Genomic DNA, 22,170 nt, shown 5'->3' on the forward strand with positions numbered 1-22,170 from the left:
AACTTTAGTGTCCCAGAGAATCATTCGGGGGCTTGTTATAATAAATGTGGATTCCCAGTCAAGCTTCCTTCATCTGCTGTTAAGCAACATCTCAGGTAGCTCTGATCCCTAGGGTCTCCCACAGACTGTCCAGCACACTGCTCTAAAATGAGCCTCTGTCCTCTTCCTTCACAAAGCACTTTGGTAACTATGATCTTATGTGATATTCAACCCCCTTTGAGGTAAGTAGATAGTATAATCTCCATCTGTCTGATAAGGACTGCAGGCATGATTTGCCCTGGATAGATGCATATGGTAGAACTGCCTTGGAGCTTCTAAAAATCCTAGCTGACCACACTTTCACTATTCTAGCAATTTACTATTTAGTATTCTAGCATCAAATTAACATAGTTTTTGTTTTTTGACCTGTAAGTAATTTTCACAAATAACTAATGAATCTCTCCAGGACAGGGAAGGCTACATGTGATAGGGCATTTTATACCTGTTTTTATAACAAAACCTGCCTACTATGTGACTGTAGGCCAGTTGCTTAAGATAACTGATCTTAAACTTCTTCGTGAAATGAATATAAATCATTATGTCAGCTTGGCAGTATTGTGAGGATACTCAGTGATATGGGTGAAGCATACACCCCAGTGTCTGAGAAGTGGCAGTTCCTCAATTAGTGGTAACTGCTTGTCCCAGTGTAAACCTAGTGAGCTAGAATGAGTTCATGAAAAGGTGGGGAACTGATGGCCTGCATCACTTGTGATAGGAATCATCTGTCTCTCTTGCTAAGTCAGATGACAACATCCATCAGGCCTTTGACCAAATCAGAGAAGTGGGATGACTTAGTATGGAACAAGCATTGGTTGTATATGTGCCGTGAGCTACACACTGTGCTAAACACTCAGAATCCCAAGACTCAGGCCCCACCATGCTCTGGAGGAGCCTACAGCTGAGTAAAAGAGGGAAAGAGAGGAGTCAACTAACCAATTGCCTTTCAGGGAAAGCAGGGAGGAGATAGAGACACATGTGGTAATGCAGCCCAGGGTGGAGGGCATCCCACCCCAGCAGGAGAGAGGGCAGAGAAAAACCTGAGATGCTTCATGGAGGAGATTGCCCTTGAGTTGAGCCTTAAACAACCAGTAGGAATTCGGCAGTAAATAAGGGTTGGGAGTGGGGAGAAAGAGCGTTCCCCACTCCCAACCATGTGTATGTGTGTACAAAAGTCAGCAAGTAAGGGAGAGAAAACTAATACAAATAGTCCTCATGTCTGAAGCCCGGTGTCTATGTGTGTCCCTTACTAGCTGAGTGGCCTTGGACAAGTTTGATCATCTGTGATTCAGAAGGATTAGATGCACTAATTAGTGTAAGCGCAGGACTGATTCCAAATATTTGTTGCGTGGTTGTGGAGGTGGTGGAGGTATTAGTAGAAAATAGGGGACTAATATTAAAAAGTCATTAGAATCAGAGAACATTGCAGAGTTCAATTTTAGAATACATTTAGCAGAAAATACATGAATTAAGAGAGGGTAACTGAATGCAATATAGTTCTGTGGAGTGGAAAATATGAGGTATATGTGTTCAGTGATGGACCACTGAATATATAGATAGTAGTCATTGTTAATTTTAAGAGTCTAGATTGGAGACTAGAAAGGTCCTCTGGTTCTAGGTAGTGAAAGTATTTGTACAAGAAGTGGCTCTTAAGTATTGCAACAATGTTTCAAGAGTATACATATTGAATAAAAAATGATGAGTTCATGTCCTTTGTAGGGACATGGATGAAATTGGAAATCATCATTCTCAGTAAACTATCACAAGAACAAAAAACCAAACACCGCATATTCTCACTCATAGGTGGGAATTGAACAATGAGAACACATGGACACAGGAAGGGGAACATCACACTTCGCGGACTGTTGTGGGGTGGGGGGAGGGGGGAGGGATAGCATTGGGAGATATACCTAATGCTAGATGACGAGTTAGTGGGTGCAGCGCACCAGCATGGCACATGTATACATATGTAACTTACCTGCACATTGCACACATGTACCATAAAACCTAAAGTATAATAATAATAATAAAATAAAAAATAAATAAATAAATAAATAAATAAATAAAAAAGAGTATACATATTGAAATCCATCTCTTACCATCATCATGATCACACTCACTCCCACATCTCTGTTCCCAAAACAGGGCATAGACATCAATGTCTGAAACCTAATAGTGCCTAGGAGAAAATCCAGCCTTCTCTGTGATGTTTCCAGGGTAGATAGAGCATTCTAAGCCAGAGACCAAGAAGCTGATTTTTATAAATAGTGCCCCTCTCCTTAGTCGTAGGAACCCTGACAACCATCAAGGAAGAAGTCAATTAGCAATTGCAGGTTTTGTTGTGCACAGTAGCACTATATTGGCAGTGGATTTGGGACTAACCCAACACCTAAGCCTGTGATTGGGGGAGATTGTTTTTATTGAAACATAGCCCCATTAATCAACCTCCTTTCATCCAAGAATAGAGCAGAGTAGTTAAAAACAGGAGCTCAGAAGTCAAAAGTAAACTTGTGTTTACCAGTTGTTGACTTTGGGTAAATTACTTCATCCTTCTAAACTTTGTTTCTCACTTGCAAAATGGGTTGATATCCCCTTCATAATGTGTGGCGATGACATAATGATGTTAAGTGCTTCACGCATGTAAAGTGCTTGGTAAGTGGTAGCACATAATTATTGCCCCTTGCCCAGCACATATTTACTGAATGCCTACTGTGCTCCAGGGGCCATGCTTGGTGCGAAGGAGACAAAGATGAACTTGAGGGTCCTTGTACTCATGGGACCTACAGTTTAGTGCAGGAGATACAGATGTAATTAGCTCATTGAAGGAGAGTACAGGAGTGCAGTGGCACCACCAGTATGGAGCAGTTAATTCTTCAGTGGGGAGGACTGGAGTGCAAGACCCCTGGGGAGAGGGATAGAGAAGAGATGTTGAGTTGGGAAGACTTCACTGAAGAGGCAACATTTGAGGAGAGTCTTGATGTAAGTTCTAAGTTAGTCAATCAGACAAAGGAGGGGAGGGCATTCCAAGTGGAAAGAATCATCTCAAGGCCTTGAAGTGCATAGTATATTCAGGGAAGCTCAAGTGTTCTGACATGCGCAGAGGGAATAGTTCTATTGGAGGGTGGGGAGGGGAGTAAGATTTGGGGGAAAGGAAGCCAGGATGTGAAGGGGCCTGTATTTTTTCCAGAAATGTTTGGAATTTCTCTAGTGGCAAGAGAAAGCAATTAAAATATTTTAAGTAGGAGAGTGGAATAATTAGATTTGCATCATATAGTGATAGGTCGGGCAGTGTTGTAAAGATTGGAATGGACAGGTACACAGATAGTGTTGCCTCTTAAGGCCTAAGCTGTGAAGATAGAAAAGATAAGATGCATTCAATCGCTTTTTAGGAGGTAGAATGGAGAGAACCTGGAGACTTGCTGCAAAAGATGAAAGAGGCTGGGTGTGGTGGCTCATGTCTGTAATCCTAGCACTTTGGGAGGCCAGGGCAAGAGGATTGCTTGAACTCAAGTGTTTGAGACCAGCCTGGGCAACATAGTGAGACCTCATCTCTACCCAAAATTTAAAAAATTAGTTAGGTGTGGTGGTATGTGCCTGTAGTCCCAGCTACTTGGTAGGCTAAGTAAGAGGATAGTTTGAGCTGCAGTGAGCCATGATTGTGCCACTGCACTCCGGCCTGGGCAACAGAGCAAGACCCTGCCAAAAAAAACAAAAAAAAAAAAGAGAGAAAGAAGTGAGGTTTTCAACTTAGGCCATTCAGTAGATTTAGTGCTGGTAATTAACACAGGGACCACAGGAAGAAGAAGAATTTGAGAGTGCAGATGGAAAGAGGAGTTTAGTTTTAGATGTGCTGAATTTGAAGTGCCTATGGAACAATCCAGGTGAAGATTACCATCTGGAGGTGGAAATGTGGATCTGGTGCCCTGGAGAGGTGTATGATTTTGGAAGTTGTTGGCATACAGCTGGCAGTTGAAGCCATGGAAGTGGCCTCACCTAATGAGAAATCATCTAATGAGAGCAAGTAAAGTTCCAAGCTTGGAACCTTACAGATACTGATATTTGAGATGCAGGCACAGAGGAAAAGAAGCTAGCAAAGAAAATTGAAAAGATAGAAAAGTGTGGAGAATATTTCCTGAAAAGTAGAGGAAGAGGAGCATTTCAAGAAAGGAAGAGAACATGGTCAAAGGTCATGAGAAATGAGGACTTGAGTAGGGCCCATAGTGAAAGATGTTCTCTGGGCTGGTGGAGAAAGGAACCAGACAGCATGGGCTTAGAACTCTTAGCTGTGAAGAGAAGGAAGAGGATGGGAACTGAGAAAGAGGTTGAAGAATGAGGCCTGAGGGTAGAAGCCAAGGGAGGTTGATTAACGTGAAAGAGAAGAGACAAAACGAAAGATGGACTAAGGTGGGCAGGGGTAAGAGTGTAGGAGCTGTCCTTCCTAGGGAGAAGGAAGCAAACAGCAGGTTGTGGTCATGATTCTGGGTAGCTCCAAAGAAGTGAGCAGGGGTGCACAGAGAGTGGAAACTGTGACAGAAGGTGCCCAGCGCAGTGCCAAGGCCATGGTTCCCCAGAGTGCATGAAGAGGGAGACTGCCTGTCACCACCCTGCAGGGTTTTCTTCCACCCACTGCTCCCTGAAGGCCAGGAGCTAAGTGTCCTGGTGCCTAATGCTGTTGACTCAGTGTTGCCATATGCAGCATTGGCATCATTGTGAAGTATGTAAACATTGTGTTGTGTTTGTGCCAAGCCACTCCCCACTTTCTGCTTCCTGTTTCTCTCTTCTCTGTACTCCTAACCTGGAGCTCAGTGCCTTCGTGCAACTTTCTGGGTTTTCTACCTGGGTCTGACCTAGAGGGTACATGCCCAATATCCCTGTCTTTCCTGACCCCCATCAAAATAACCAGTCTTGTGCTTTATAAGCTCTGGGCTTTGCTGCTGTTTATTTCCAGAGAAAGTAGAGAGAACCTGAAAAAGGGATCTTTATTAGTTCTCAAATAACACCAACTAGATGACCCGGCAGAGGCAAGCGTGGTGCTGTTAGTTGGGCGTACATGAACATATAGGGCTTTCTTCTGCTGCCTGCTTCCCTTTGCTGCTGACCTCTGAGATCCTTTTATGCTCCTCCCTTCCCCTGCCTGGACTGCCTGCATTCCCTGCTCCTAAGCCAGCCCAAACTCAAACATGATTTACCTGCCACAGCTTAACCAAGGAAAGTTCTGGAATATGTGCCATTTCCAGGGAAAGGAGCTGTGGTGGTTTGTTTACAGGACCCGTGCACAGCATACACATTTTATAAACCACATATTGGTGTCTGCATATTTCAGTCATTTAAGACTAATGAGACAAGGTTTACTCTGTGAGTTGGGAAATTTCCCCAAATTTCCCTCAGTTCCTTCAATGAAAAGAGGAGATTGGACTAAATGATCTGTAAATTCTCTCCTCACTGTCAGCCAGGAGGTTCTGTGGAGTCATAACAAATTGCTTGATCACATCTTTTTGAGGCTTCAAATTATGAATTTAATCTTAAAGGAAGATAACCTTATAAACATTAGCATCTCCCTAATTATTCTGATGGCTGACATTATACTTATGTGCAATTTCATATAATTATAGTCCCGACATTCATACTCTTGTTCTTCCTTCACACTGTTATTATTAACCATTCATACCTTTCTATGTACATATGAATTAAAGTCATCCCTCTGTATACACAGGGGATTGGTTCTAGGACCAACCTCAGCTACCAAAATCCACACATACTCAAGTCCTGCAGAGCCCTGCAGAACCCATGTATGTATATGAAAAGTTAACTCTCCATATACACAGGTTTCTCATGCCAGGTTTCTCTCTTTGTATTTAACTATAAGCAAAAACTATAATTAAATATAAAAATATGATTATAAAAAATATAGAAGATATATTTTCTATTTGCCTTTGGTTGAGAAAAATTGGTGTATAGGTGGACCCATGCAGTCCAAACCCATTTTCTTTAAAGGTCAGCTATATATATTTCTGATTTATAAATATATGTATACATTTTACATTTGTGGATACACATTATATATATTACATCATATTGTCCTTATATTTTTACTTCTGATGGTCTTATAGTAGCCCACCACTTCACTTACTATTCACATAAATCCGATTTGAAACAAATAGTACATTGTGCACATAGATTTGGACCTTTTTAAACTTGTAAAAATATGGAGTACAATCATTTTGTAGGTTATTTCAAAAGAAGATATATATGATTTTATTTTTGTAATGACATCTGTGACAGAATTTCAGAGATTCTGGGCAGAAATAACTGTTTAAGGGTATTTGTAACTAGTACAGAATATTGGTGACCTAAGTTATGGAATTAATTTCTAGCTCTTTTTTGATTTGCTTGATGCCTTAGACTGAGGCTCTCCAACAAAAATATAACAGCAGCCACATATATAATTTAAAACATTCTAGTAGTAAAATATTTTTAGCTTAAAAACTAAAAAGAAATAAGCTGGGGGCTGTGGCGTGTGCCATGCTTATAATTCCAGCTACTCAGGAGGCTGAGGTGGGAGGATTGTTTGAGCCTAGGAGTTCAAGACCAGCCTGGGCAACACAGTAAGACCCTGTCTCAAAACAAACAAAAACTGAAAAGAAACAGCTTAAATTAAATTGATAATTTATTTGATCTAACCCAAAATATTCAAAATATTGTTTCAACATAAAATACAAAAAAGTAATATATAAATAAGCAAAAAATATAATTAAAGGTAAAGCAGAATGTATAATATACATATATAAACATGTAATATATAAATGTAGTTATATAAAATTTAAATATATACAGTATATCAACATGAAATCATTTATATAACTATAAATATGTAGATTTATTAATGAGACACTTAAATTTTTTGTTACTAAGTCTTCAGAATTCAGTGTGAATTTTACATTTAGAGCACATCTGAATTCATACCAGCCATATCTCAAGTGCTCATATTACATGTGGCTCGTGTCTGGTATATTGGACTGCATAGTCTTAGATGATAAAGTTAATTTATCTCAGGTTATTCTTCCATAAAAAGAAAATTTAAGTTGGTGCCGTTCTTTAAAGTAAGATTTTTATGAGGCTTCCAAGTTTTATAATTTGATCCCAATAAAATATAAGGATAACATTTAGACCTATCATTTAATAATGTTCTGTGCTGACATTGAAGGGTGTAGTATTCCTTTATAGAACTTGATCGAGACTTTTATGTGATTAGGGTGTTCCTTCATTCTTCACCTTTTGAAGTTAAGCTTTTAGAGAAAATGCCACCATAAATACAGAGTAAAATCTGAATGTGAAATTTGACTTGATATTTGAAAGTTATGTAAACCAAACTAAAATCAAAGGTGAATATAATTTATACTGCAAATTTTTTAAGTTACCTTTTTCTTTAGCAGAGGCAACCATTTGTTGTTTCTAGTGTTGTTTTACATTATATATTTTTATCTTTCTAGATTTATTTTAGGTTTGTTGTTTGCAAATACCGACCTCTTTGTTATTACTGCCATGATTTTTGGTGTAGCACAAAATTCACCATTGATCATCCTTTGAAAGGAGGGCTTTAAGCAAAAGAAAGAGGAGCAAGACCTAGACCACACCTTTTGTGAGCAGTTTGAGTTTTCTGGTTTGTTTTTAATTTGTTTTACATGGATATAATATTTAAAAATTTTACAATAATATTAATGCTGAAGACGATGACATTTTAGAATGTAGCTTGGCAATTTTATTTTGGTTTTTGTTATATTTGATATTTTCCTTTCAGAAACATCTCTTGGAATAGATGAAGAGACAGAGGAGAGCACCAAATTGTTAATTGGCTGATGAATATTTCATTCCCAGCATTCTTCTATGTGAAGTTGACCTTTAACCTGATCTTGGACTAGTCATCTCTATTTTTAGAACCCCAATTTTTTAATCATTGAAAAGGATGTTGTGTTCATTATCTCTAAGCTTTATCTTAGATATAAATGTCTCTGAAAATAATTTAAATTAGTTTTATCATTTTTGTGACTGGGGGCATCCTAGATGGCCACTTGCCTAGTCTACTGTTTTACAGATGAGCAAAGTGAAGCCAGATCGCTGAAGTGATGACTAAGTGTGTGACATGGTCATGGATTTACCAGCTTTTATTTATATCAAGGAGCATATTGGGAAACCTTCGAAATACATGCTTTAGGAATGTGATTTTAATAGTTTTAGGGAGTCATTAAACTTAATCATTGTATATAACTTAATCATTGTATATAATACCTGAGTTCTTTTGAAACTTAAATAAAACAATCATTTAAAAATAATCTGGCTGGGCACAGCGGCTCATGCCTGTAATCCTGGCACTTTGGGAGTCCAAAGCTGGTGGATTGCTTGAGCTCAGGAGTTTGAGACTAGCCTTGGCTGGTATTTTACTAAAAATAAAAAAATTAGCTGGGTGTATTGGCGAGTGCCTGTAGTCCCAGCTACTGAAGACGCTGAGGTTGGGGGGATCACTTGAGCCCAGGAGGTCAAGGCTGCAGTGAGCTGTAATGTCACAATTGCACTCCAGCCTGGGCAACTGAGCAAGATCCTGTCTCAAAAAAAGATTTCTTTAATGAAAGAAAATATCCTAAGACTTTAGTTCATTAACAGAAAATACAGATTTTAACAGTGGCTTGCATCTGTAGTGTTAAAATAAAAACTCAGCTTTTAGCTACCTTGAATAAGATCACAATTCTGTTTTCCTCTTGGTAATATTTACTGACTCACAAAATTAAAACATGATCCCATTTCACATTTACTTGTGAATTTATGAAATATCAAAAATCATTGCAGGAGACACAAAACTGGAAACAGGATCCATTTAAAGTTGTGTAGTCACTCAGTCACCCAGGCTGGAGTGCAGTGAGGGGATCAGAGCTCACTGCAGCCTTGTGTGCAGTTGTGTGGAATGCTCAGGTAATCGTGTCCACATCAAAATCTGAAAGGACAAGCAGTATGGTATCTGAGAGGTAGGAAAAACACCCATAAAAACTCATCAAAATCATGTTACTTTAATTAATGCTTAGCTTTTGAAAAGATGGAAGGCTAATTCAACTTCCCATCCTCCATGGGAATGCCCATTTCTCAACCACTTGAGAACAGGATTTGATGAATCAAGATTTTAAAAATAATAATTAATATGGTTAATTATGCCTGGAGGAATTGTTCCAGTTTTTTTTTCACTGCTTCTACTGACACTGTTTTAATATTTATACTCAAATACACTTCTCTCCATAAGAAATTGTAAAAATCATTATTGACAGAAGAGGAAGTGACTAGAGACAAACATCTAGGAAAAATGATGAAAACATACTTTGCCCAAAAGAAATGCACAGACATCCAATTATTTTTTTACCTTAGTAGCTAAAACCTCTGACAAATCAGTATTTCCCCTGTTCATCAGGCAAGTGTAGGACCCCATGTGGGAGCCTTGGCTCTGAGGATGATTGGCTTTGTGCTCTCAGGCCCTGTTCCTCCCTGGATCACAAGTCCCATTTCAGAAGGAAGGGGCTTTATTCAGTTCTTCCTCATCTCTTTCTAGGCTCTAAATTATATGACTTCTGTTTTTTCTGAAGTTACACATCAGAGAAATAAACCCAACTACCTGCATCACTTCAGATCGTTTGAAAAGAAATAGTCAGTCTAATAAACTGAGTAGGAGACACACATTTCCACCTCTCTGAAGAAAAGTTCACTACAATTGAGTTTTGTAAAATTATTGCATGATGTGTAAGTTTTACACATTTTTTTACACAATATTTCAAAATACTGAAGACTGGTCATATTTCCAGATGAAATTGATCTCTGAAATAACAGGAAAATGGAATGAGGAAGAAGTTATGTAAATCAGTACCATGCAATTGGAAGCTAAATCTGAGAGACATGTCAGCAGCTTCCAATATTTGTGATGGATAGTCCAAAAACTAACTCCCTAACAAGGGCAGGACAAAACATGGTGCCCACCGAGTGTGAAATAAACAGCATTGAATGTCCACCCTCCAGTGGCTAGAGTATATCTAAATGCTGAAGGTGGCACATGGTGCTTCAGAGGCTGGCCCCTCTGTTTCTCCTGTTGCATGTCTTTAAATTATAATGCACAACTGCTTATGGTTAGTTGCACACACCACTGGCAGTTCTGCTGTGGAAGAATTTGTTCACTGCATTTCCTCTGCCTAGAATAATACCATTTCCCTCCCCACCACACTTCCAACCTTTGCCTCTCCAGCAATGACTAATTCTTAAAGACTCAGCCCAGATGCTGTGTGGGAAGCCAGCATTGTGCCTCTGTTCTGTGTTCCTCAAACCCTGGCCCTTTCCTCTGCCGTGGCATTTGTGCCCCATCACAGGCAGCATGTAGCATCTTCTGATGGCAGATTCTTTTTTTCAGTTATATACAAATAGCCACAAAAGTCTGGGGCACATAGTGATTTATAATTTTACTGAAGTTTGATTTTAAAAAATTACTCTGCATTTTATCAGATATAAAAAACTATTGGTCAGGAGGTCTTAACATTTATATTCCATGAAGAAAGAAAAATGACTGACAGTTGACAAGGTAGTGACTCTAACACAGTAATGATGGAATATGAACAGATTTGTACCTTAGATTCTATGGCATGTGGTGCTATGAAGCTGGTGTTTAGGAATGAGTGGTTTCACTATGGGATGTGTCTAATATACCACTTTGCACCCACATCATTGCAAGACTCTGTTCTGTTCTGAAAAGTGTGTGTATTTTCTTTTCTTTCGAGAGGTTGAGGGAGTGGTGGGCATCTTACTCTGTTGCCCAGGCTGGAGTGCAGTGGCATGATCTCAGCTCAGTGCAACTTCCACCTCCCTGGCTCAAGCGATCCTCCCACCTCAGTCTCCTGAATAGCTGGGACCACAAGTGTGCACCACCACGCCCAGCTAATTTTTTGTATTTTTGGTAGAGATCGGGTTTCATCGTCTGGTCTCAAACTTCTGAGCTCAAGCAATCCATCCTTCTTGCCTCTCAAAGTGCTGGAATTCCAAGCATGAGCCACTGTTCCTGGTCTGAAAAAAGCGTTATTCTTATGGGGGAAAAAACGGCCCCCTACTTGCCAAAGAACTGAAGAGCTCTAAGGTAATGACAATTTTTATCTAGAAAATAGAAATGTTGAATAAACTAAAGAGGAAAATGACAAATTTGGCATTGGCTCAGATATACAACTCAAGAGATTCCACCATATGCTCAGTACAGACAACAAGAAAAAGCAACTCTGGACTCAGTTTCAGCTGGTACTCCAACCAACAGAAAAGCTTCCCACTGAATGGAAGAGAAAAATTCTACCACTAAAATTGTAAAGTTAATTAATTGGAGACATGAATCTTTGCATAGGTAAAATGACGTGCTTAGGAAACATGATTCAAGAGGAAGCCAGTTCCATATTAAAAAGAAATAGTTGATCTAATAAACTGATGAGGCACACATTTCTGCTGCTCTGAAGAAAAATTAACTACATTTGAGTTTTACCAAGTTACTGCCTGATATGTTTTAGTGTATGAAAGAACAAGGTATTGAAAACTGGTCAAATTTTGTGGGTGGAGAATACCAATATAGTGGAATGACTACTGATCTTAGCTTTACTCTGAACAAGGATTGGCTCAAGAATTTTAGATTCTTTGCATAATTCAAAAGTAATCAGAAGTGCCATCAGCTAACTTCACTGCCTTGAAGAAATGCATAGAAAAAGTTCTAGGTCAGAACAAGCGTTCATTGCAGTGGAAGCCAGCTTATATGTAATGAAAATGCCTTCCTAGATTATATTTCCAAGGAGAAGAATCTGGTATCTGGGTTCAAGGCAGCTAGGGAAAACTGACTCCTGTCCACTTTGTGGCAATGAATCAAACTCTGTACTTAAAACCTGGCTTGTTTTAGCATTCTGTGTACCTTTGGGTGTTAGGAAAAAACTACTATGCATATCTTACTCATGGCCAAGCTGTCTAGTTTGTTCAAAATGGCTTGTTTTGTTTTTTTCTTTTTTGTTACAGGATCTCACTCTGTCACCCAGGCTGGAGTGCAGTAGCTCCATCATGGCTCTCTGCAGCCTTGACCTCCCGGGCTCCATTGATCCTCCCATGTCAGCCTCCGGAGTAGCTGGGACTACAGGCGTCTGCCACCATGTCTAGCTAATTTCTTCTTCTTATTATTTTTTTGTAGAGACAGAGTTCACCGTGTTCACAAGGCTGGTCTCAAACTCCTGGGCTCAAGCGATCCACTTGCCTTGGCCTCCCAAAGTTCTGGGATTACAGGCATGAGACATCACATCCAGCCTAAAATGGTTTTTAAATGGCTCTAGCAAGTAATGACAAGTGGGGCGATTGCTGTAGTCTTTTGCCCATCTACATGGGGGAGTAAAATTGAGGACTCAGCACAGCAAGCATATATGAAAAGGAAAGGCCAGGCATGGTGGCTTATGCCTGTAATCCCAGCACTTTGGGAGGCCGAGGCGGGTGGATCATGAGGTCAGGAGATTGAGACCATCCTGGGTAACACAGTGAAACCCCATTTCTACTAAAAATACAAAAACTTAGCCAGGCGTTGTGGCACATGCCTGTAGTTCCAGCTACTCGGGAGGCTGAGGCAAGAGAATCGCTTGAACCCAGGAGGCAGAGGTTGTGGTGAGCCGAGATGGCACCACTGTACTCCAGCCTGGGTGACAGAGCGAGACTCCATCTCAAAAAATAAAAAAAGGAAAAATGAGCATAGTTATTGCACAGGAGCGCAGGATCCCAACATAAAACCTAAACAAAGTATCCTTCCCCCCTGTTCTCTCAATTCTTCCCACAGAGCACGGTGGTTTCTCAGTCAAATGGATGTGGCTGAGAACAACTATGGTTTTAATGCCTGGCTTTGGACCATGAGATAAATATATTGTAACCCCATCAAGGTGCAGTCTAGGAAAATCTAAAGGGATTAGGTTGGTAGTCTTAGTGTCACCTAAGAAGAAGGTGCTGACCTCAGCAGCAGTTCCACCTCTGAGCAGGAAGATGCCTTTCCTTCCCCTATATTTCTGCCTTAGACACAGAGCCTGCTCCTCACCAACTCATTCCCACACTCCCCGGGTTGTTATTTCAAAATTAGAAACTTGCTTTCCATTGATCTGTTCATCCTTGGGCCTCTGCTTCTTTGAGCAGATCCTAATTATTGGTGCAACTGCTTTGTCTTCTTTGAGGAAACAGTTTAACTGTGAAACACAAACATTCATGCGATCAAGTTGTGCTGACTGTGACAATATCTTGGCGCTCACAGTCCATAAGCATCTTGTTACTTGCCCTTCTTTGCTTATCTCCCAAGGTAAGATGACCACAAGCAGATCTTTAGGACATCTTTTCTGTGTCATTAAAAAGCTGGAGATGTGACACCATTCATTTTGGGCTTGTTTCATAAGTGCCTTGTGGCAGAAGTGGAGAAATAGCTTCCATTGCAGAATCATAAAGTATTAGCTAATCATAGACTTTATTCCATTTTACAGGGAAAATATTTTTACAGCAGAATTTACAAATTTGGGGATTCATTAAGCGGACATTGTTATATGTCCCTTGCAAATGTCAAGGCTCTCCTGATTCTGGAAATTATATATCTGTCTTTACTGCTAAACTTGTACTGTTCAATATGGTATCCACTAACCCCGTGTGGCTCTTGAGTACTTAATATGGCTAGTGTGAATTGAGATTTGCTGAAAGTATAAGATACTATATTTTAAACTTGGTACAAAAATATTAGTGTAAAATGTATCACTCATTTTTATATTGGTTATATGTTGAAATAATTTAGATATATTGGGTTAAAATATATAGACATTAATTTCACTGTTTTTAAATTTTTTTTAACATGGCTATTAGAACATTTAAACTCATAGTATATTTCTTTTTTAATTATTATTATTATACTTTAAGTTCTAGGGTACATGAGCACAACGTGCAGGCTCATTACATAAGTATACATGTGCCATGCTGCCCTGCTGTACCCATCTACCCATCATTTACATTAGGGATTTCTCCCAATGCCCCTGCCCCCTACCCCACAACAGGCCCCAGTGTGTGATGTTTCTACCCAGTGACCAAGTGTTCTCATTGTTCAGTTCCCACCTATGAGTGAGAACATGTGGTGTTTGGTTTTCCGTCCTTGTGATAGTTTGCTCAGAATGATGGTTTCCAGCTTCATCCATGTCCTTGCAAAGGACATGAACTCATCTTTTTTTATGGCTGCATAGTATTCCATGGTGTATATGTGCCACATTTTCTTAATCCACTCTATCATTGATGGACATTTGTGTTGGTTCCAAGTCTTTGCTATTGTGAATAGTGCCACAACAAACATACGTGTGCATGTGTCTTTATAGTAGCATGATTTATAATCCTTTGGGTATATACCCAGTAATGGGATCGCTGGGTTAAATGGTATTTCTAGTTCTAGATCCTTGAGGAATCGCCACACTGTCTTCCACAATAGTTGAACTAGTTTACACTCCCACCAACAGTATAAAAGTGTTCCTGTTTCTCCACATCCTCTTCACCATCTGTTGTTTCCTGACTTTTTAATGATCACCATTCTAACAGGTGTGAGATGGTATCTCATTGTGGTTTTGATTTGCATTTCTCTGATGACCAATGATGATGACTGTTGGCTGCATACATGTCTTCTTTTGAGAAGTGTCTATTCATATCCTTTGCCCACTTTTTGATGGGGTTGTTTGCTTTTTTCTTGTAAATTTGTTTACGTTTTTTGTTGATTCTGGTTATTAGCCCTTTGTCAGATGGGTAGATTGCAAAAATTTTCTCCCATTGTGTAGGTTGCCTGTTCACTCTGATGGTAGTTTCTTTTGCTGTGCGGAAGCTCTTTTGTTTAATTAGATCCCATTTGTCTATTTTGGCTTTTGTTGCCATTGCTTTTGGTGTTTTAGTCATGAAGTCCTTGCCCATGCCTATGTCCTGAATGGTATTGCCTAGGCTTTCTTCTAGGGTTTTTATGGTTGTAGGTCTAACATTTAAGTCTTTAATCCATCTTGAATTAATTTTTGTGTAGTGTAAGGAAGGGATCCAGTTTCAGCTTTCTACATATGGCTAGCCAGTTTTCCCAGCACCATTTATTAAATAGGGAATCCTTTCCCCATTTCTTGTTTTTGTCAGATTTGTCAAAGATCAGATAGCTGTAGATGTGTGGTGTATTTCTGAGTTCTGTGTTCTGTTCCATTGGTCTATATATCTGTTATGGTACCAGTACCATGCTGTTTTGGTTACTGTAGCCTTGTAGTATAGTTTGAAGTCAGGTAGCATGATGCCACCGGCTTTGTTCTTTTTGCTTAGGATTGACATGGCAATGCGGGCTCTTTTTTGGTTCCATATGAACTTTAAAGTAGTTTTTTCCAATTCTGTGAAGAAAGTCATTGGTAGCTTGATGGGGATGGCATTGAATCTATAAATTACCTTGGGCAGTATGGCCATTTTCACGATATTGATTCTTCCTATCCATGAGCATGGAATCTTCTTCCATTTGTTTGTGTCCTCTTTTATTTCGTTGAGCAGTGGTTTGTAGTTCTCCTTGAAGATGTCCTTCACATCCCTTGTAAGTTGGATTCCTGGGTATTTTATTCTCTTTGTAGCAATTGTGAATGGGAGTTCACTCATGATTTGGCTCTCTGTTTGTCTGTTATTGGTGTATAGGAATGCTTATGATTTTTGCACATTGATTTTGTATCCTGAGACTTTGCTGAAGTTGTTTGTCTGCTTAAGGAGATTTTGGGCTGAGACAATGGGGTTTTCTAAATATACAATCATGTCATCTGCAAACAGGGACAATTAGACTTCTTCTTTTCCTAATTGAATACCCTTTATTGCTTTTTCTTGCCTGATTGCCCTGGCCAGAACTTCCAACACTGTGTTGAATGGGAGTGGTGAGAGAGGGCATCCCTGTCTTGTGCCAGTTTTCAAAGGGAATGCTTCTGGTTTTTGCCCTTTCAGTATGATATTGGCTGTAGATCTGACATGAATAGCTCTTATTATTTTGAGATACATTCCATCAATAGAACATTCTCAACTAGTTTATTGAGAGTTTTTAGCATGAAGGTTGTTGAATTTTGTCAAAGGCCTTTTCTGCATCCATTGAGATAATCATGTGGTTTTTGTCAATGATTCTTTTTATGTGATGGATTACGTGTATTGATTTGTGTATGTTGAACCAGCCTTGCATTCCAGAGATGAAGCCGACTTGATTGTGGTGGATAAGCTTTCTGATGTGCTGCTGGATTCGGTTTGCCAGTATTTTATTGAGGATTTTCACACTGATTTTCATCAGGGATACTGGTCTAAAATTCCCTTTTTTTGTTGTGTGTCTGCTGGGCTTTGGTATCAGGATGATGCCGGCCTCATAAAATAAGTTAGGGAGGATTCCCTCTTTTTCTGTTGATTGCAATAGTTTCAGAAGAAATGGTACCAGCTCCTCTTTGTACCTCTGATAGAATTCGGCTGTGAATCCGTCTGGTCCTGGACTTTTTTTGGTTGGTAGGCTATTAATTATTGCCTCAATTTCAGAGCCTGTTATTGGTCTATTCAGAGATTCAATTTCTTCCTGGTTTAGTCTTGGGAGGGTGTATGTGTCCAGGAATTTATCCATTTCTTCTAGATTTTCTAGTTTATTTGCATAGAGGTGTTTATAGTATTCTCTGATGGTAGTTTGTATTTCTGAGGGATCGGTGGTGATATCCCCTTTATCATTTTTTATTGTATCTATTTGATTCTTCTCTCTTTTCTTCTTTGTTAGTCTTGCTAGCAGTCTATCAATTTTGTTGATGTTTTCAAAAAACCAGCTCCTGGATTCATTGATTTTTTGAAGTTTTTTGTGTCTCTATCTCCTTCAGTTCTGCTCTGATCTTAGTTATTTCTTGCCTTCTGCTAGCATTTGAATTTGTTTGCTCTTGCTTCTCTAGTTCTTTTAATTGTAATGTTAGAGTGTTGATTTTAGATCTTTCCTGCTTTCTCTTGTGAGCATTTAGTGCTATAAATTTCCCTCTACACACTGCTTTAAATGTGTCCCAGAGATTCTGGTACATTGTGTCTTTGTTCTCTTTGGTTTCAAAGAACATCTTTATTTCTGTCTTCATTTCATTATTTACCCAGTAGGCATTCAGGAGCAGATTGTTCAGTTTCCATGTAGTTGTGTGGTTTTGAGTGAGTTTCTTAATCCTGAGTTCTAATTTGATTGCACTGTGGTCTGAGAGACAGTTTGTTGTGACTTCTGTTCTTTTTCATTTGCTGAGGAGTGCTTTACTTCCAGTTGTGTGTTCAATTTTATAATAAGTGTGATGTGGTGCTGAGAAAAATGTATATTCTGTTGATTTGGGGTGGAGAGTTCTGTAGATGTCTATTAGGTCTGCTTGGTGCAGAGCTGAGTTCAAGTCCTGGATATCCTTGTTAACCTTCTGTCTTGTTGATCTGTCTAATATTGACAGTGGGGTGTTAAAGTCTCCCATTATTATTGTGTGGGAATCTAAGTCTCTTTGTAGGTCTCTAAGGATTTGCTTTATGAATCTGGGTGCTCTTGTATTGGGTGCATATATATTTAGGATAGTTAGCTCTTCTTGTTGAATTGATCCCTTTACCGTTATGTAATGGCCTTCCTTGTCTCTTTTGATCTTTGTTGGTTTAAAGTGTGTTTTATCAGAGACTAGGATTGCAACCCCTGCTTTTTTTTTTTTTTTTTTTTTTTTTGCTTTCCATTTGCTTCGTAGATGTTCCTCCATCCCTTTATTTTGAGCCTATGTGTGTCTCTGCATGTGAGATGGGTCTCCTGAATACAGCACACTGATGGGTCTTGACTCTTTATCCAATGTGCCAGTCTGTGTCTTTTAATTGGGGCATTTAGCCCATTTACATTTAAGGTTAATATTGTTATGTGTGAATTTGATCCTATCATTATGATGTTAGCTGGTTATTTTGCCCATTAGTTGATGCAGTTTCTTCCTAGCATCGATGGTCTTTACAATTTTGCATGTTTTTGCAGTGGCTGGTACCAGTTTTTCTTTCCATGTTTAGTGCTTCCTTCAGAAGCTCTTGTAAGGTAGGCCTGGTGGTGACAAAAATCTCTCAGCATTTGCTTGTCTGTATAGGATTTTATTTCTCCTTCACTTATGAAGCTTAGTTTGGCTGGATATGAAATTCTGGGTTGAAAATTCTTTTCTTCAAGAATGTTGAATATTGGCCCCCACTCTCTTCTGGCTTGTAGAGTTTCTGCTGAGAGATCTGCTATTAGTCTGATGGGCTTCCTTTTGTGGGTAACCGAACCCTTCTCTCTGGCTGCCCTTAACATTTTTTCTTTCATTTCAACCTTGGTGAATCTGACAATTATGTGTCTTGGGGTTGCTCTCTCGAGGAGTATCTTTGTGGTGTTCTCTGTAATTCCTGAATTTGAATATTGGCCTGCCTTGCTAGGTTGGGGAAGTTCTCCTGGATAATATCCTGAAGAGTGTTTTCCAGGTTGGTTCCATTCTCCCCGTCACTTTCAGGTACACCAATCATAGATTTGGTCTTTTCACATAGTCCCTTATTTCTTGGAGGCTTTGTTAGTTTCTTTTTACTCTTTTTTTCTCTAAACTTTTCTTCTCGCTTTATTTCGTTAATTTGATCTTCAATCACTGATATCTACCCTTTCTTCCACTTGACTGAATCAGCTCTTGTAGCTTGTAAATGTGTCACGTAGTTCTGGTGCCATGGTTTTCAGCTCCATCAGGTCATTTAAGGTCTTCTCTACACTGTTTATTTGAGTTAGCCATTCATCTGGTCTTTTTTTTCAAGGTTTTTAGCTTCCTTGCAATGGGTTCGAACATCTTCCTTTAGCTCGGAGAAGTTTGTTATTAGCAACCTTCTGAAGCCTACTTCTGTCAGCTCATCAAAGTCATTCTACATCCAGCTTTGTTCCATTGCTGGCAAGGAGCTGCAATCCTTTAGAGGAGAAGAGGCACTCTGGTTTTTAGAATTTTCAGCTTTTCTGCTCTGGTTTCTCCCCATCTTTGTGGTTTTATCTACCTTTGGTCTTTGATGTTGGTGACCTACAGATGGGGTTTTGGTGTGGATGTCCTTTTTGTTGATGTTGATGCTATTCATTTCTATTTGTTAGTTTTCCTCCTAACAGTCAGGTCCCTCAGCTGCATGTTTGTTAGAGTTTGCTGGAGGTCCACTCCAGACCCTGTTTGCCTGGGTATCACCAGCAGAGTCTGCAGAATAGCAAATATTGCAGAACAGCAAATGTTGCTGCCTGACCCTTCCTCTGGAAGCTTCATTCCAGAGGGGCACCCACCTGTATAAGGTATCTGTCAGCCCTACTGGGCAGTGTCTCCCAGTTAGGCTACATGGGGGTCAGGGACCCACTTGAGAAGGCAGTCTGTCTGTTCTCAGAGCTCAAACACCGTGCTGGGAGAACCACTGCTCTCTTCAGAGCTGTCAGACAGGGACATTTAAGTCTGCAGAAGTTTCTGCTGCCTTTTGTTCAGTGATGCCCTTCCCCCAGAGGTGGAATGTACAGAGGCAACAGGCCTTGCTAAGCTGCAGTGGGTTCTGCCCAGTTTGAGCTTCCCTGGCCGCTTTGTTTACCTACTCACACCTCAGCAATGGCAGATGCCCCTGCCCCAGCTAGGCTGCCACCTCGCAATTCTATCTCAGACTGCTGTGCTAGCAGTGAGCAAGGCTCCATGGGCATGGGACCTGCTGAGCCAGGTGTGGGATATAAACTCCTGGTGTGCCGTTTGCTGAGACTGTTGGAAAAGCGCAGTATTTGGGTGGCAGTGTCCCGATTTTCCAGGTACAGTCTGTCATGCCTTCCCTCGGCTTGAAAAGGGAAATCCCCTGACCCCTTGCACTTCCTGGGTGAGAAGATGCCCCGCCCTGTTTCGGCTCACTCTCTGTGGGTTGCACCCACTGTCCAACCAGTCCCAGTGAGATGAACCAGGTACCTCAGTTGGAAATGCAGAAGTCACCCGTCTTCTGTGTCAATCACATTGGGAGCTGCAGACTGGAGCTATTCCGATTCGGCCATCTTGGAATGTGCTCATAGTATATTTCTATTGGACAGAGCTGATCTATATTTGAGGCCAGGAAGAGTGACTGGCACATATTCATTTGATGCTCAGTTTATGTCTGATAAACCAAACTGTTGAACTGAAATGAATGGATAACAATTATAATGATTTTTTAAAGTAGCAATTTTAATGCTGTGGATTTGGAAAGTGATAGAGCAAAACAAGATAGATTATGTCAGGAAATCTTAAGATGTTTATTAATTGTCTCTGGTATGTGGAGTTAGAACATATATAAAAAGAGACGTTAGCCCTGGCTTCAGCTGCCTTCTCATGAGGTGTTCAGATGTACCCTGCAGAGCTGACCTTATTTTGACCACTTATGATTCCTTTGCTCCTGTGCCTATAATCTAGTAGTTTGTTCAAGAAAGACCCATTTTCAGAAAGTATTTTCCCTGTGTGCCATTTAGCTGTGGTTCTCATACTTTAATGTGCTTAAGAATCACTTGCAAAGCCTATTATAAAACTAGATTCCCAGAATCATTCTCAGAGATTCTATTTCACTAGGAAAGGAGTGGGGTCTAGGATTCTGTATATTAGTACCCCCAGAAGATTTCAATGCAAATGGCTGGTAAACAATACCTTGAGGAACACTGCCGTATGGTATCATGATCTGGGAATAGCCTGGAAATCTAGGTAGAAGGGGCAATTTGCTCAGCAATTTTTGTTAACTATAACTATAAATAACATATTATACTATAAGAACTTACACTATGAAGGATTTAAATTAAAAGGCATTTTAATAAGCAAAAATTAATTAAAAAGTCATAGTAAAGGAAATAGTCAACAGAGTGAAAAGCTGACCTACAGAATATGAGAAAATATTTGCAAACCATATATTGGATAAGGGATCAATATCTGGAATATATAGAGAACTCCTGCAACTCAATAACAAAATGACCCAATTTAAAAATGGGCAAAAGACCTGTATAGACATTTCTCCAAAGAAAATATACAAATGGCAAAAAAATATGAAAAGATGTACAACATCACTAATCAGAGAACTGTAAACCAAAACCATGAGATATCACCTCACAATGCTTAGGATGGCTATTATTTTTAAAAATGGAAACAAGCATTAACAAGGATGTGGAGAAAGTGGAACCCTTGCATACGGTCAGTGGGCTTGAAATGGTGCAGCTGCTGTGGAAAACAATATGCAGGTTCCTCAGTAAATTAAATAGAGAACTGTATAATCCAGGAGTCCAAATTCTGTGTATTTGTGCAAAAGAATTCAATACAGTATCTCAGAGAGATACATTAAGACCTCATTTAATGTCATTGATAAGTTCTTGGAAACTGCAACTTTAGGCAAAATGACATAAACCATTTTTTTCTTATCAATATTATTATGAAACAGTGTTATTCAGGACCTGGTGTATATCATTTTGCCTATAGTTGCAGCTTCCAAGAACCTGTCAATGACTTTGAGTGAGAACTTAACTGCACACTGTGTTTATTGCAGCATTATTCCCAATAGCCAAGATGTGGAAGTAACCTAAATATCCATTGACACATGAATGGTTAAAGAAAATGGTGTGTATGTGTGTGTCTTCAACATTGCATATATACAATGCAATATTATTCAGCCTTAAAAAGGAAGTCCTGTCATATACTACAACACAGATGAACCTTAAATACATTATGCTAAGTGAAATAAGCCAATCACAAGAACACAAATACTGAGTGTTTGCATTTTTATGAGGTATCTAAAGTAGTCAAATTCATAGAATCAGAAACTAGAATAGTGGTTGCTGGGGGCTGCGGGAGGGGAAAATGGGGAGTTGTTGAATGGGTGTAGAATTTCCATCACGCAAGATGAAAAAGTTCTAGAGATCTGTTGTACAACAATGTGTATACTGTTAGCACTACTATACTGTACACTTTTAAATTGTTAAAAGAATAAACTTTTTTACCATGATAAAAATATTAATCAAAAAGTACCAACTATCCTAATAGTTCGTGGTGACATTGAACTCAAGAGAAGAATATGATA

The 22,170-nt window shown here is 39.5% G+C and overlaps 1 protein-coding gene and 1 long non-coding RNA gene across 42 annotated transcripts in view; one reads left to right on the top strand and one right to left on the bottom strand.

Annotated features, from left to right (window-relative positions):
• Positions 1-22,170, bottom strand: part of LOC103891161 (uncharacterized) — a 122,850-nt gene that overhangs the window by 84,721 nt on the left and 15,959 nt on the right. The window lies entirely within an intron of this gene.
• The window catches only part of ICA1 (islet cell autoantigen 1), a 157,594-nt gene that overhangs the window by 3,450 nt on the left and 131,974 nt on the right, over positions 1-22,170 (top strand). For 2 of the 39 annotated variants that reach the window (XR_008526798.2, XM_054558820.1), the window contains exon 3: positions 11,016-11,188. The gene's annotated coding sequence lies outside the window, so the exon portion shown is untranslated. 39 annotated transcript variants of the gene reach the window in all.

This window comes from Pongo abelii, chromosome 6 (genome assembly GCF_028885655.2).
Source record: "Pongo abelii isolate AG06213 chromosome 6, NHGRI_mPonAbe1-v2.0_pri, whole genome shotgun sequence".
Lineage (NCBI taxonomy): Eukaryota > Metazoa > Chordata > Mammalia > Primates > Hominidae > Pongo > Pongo abelii.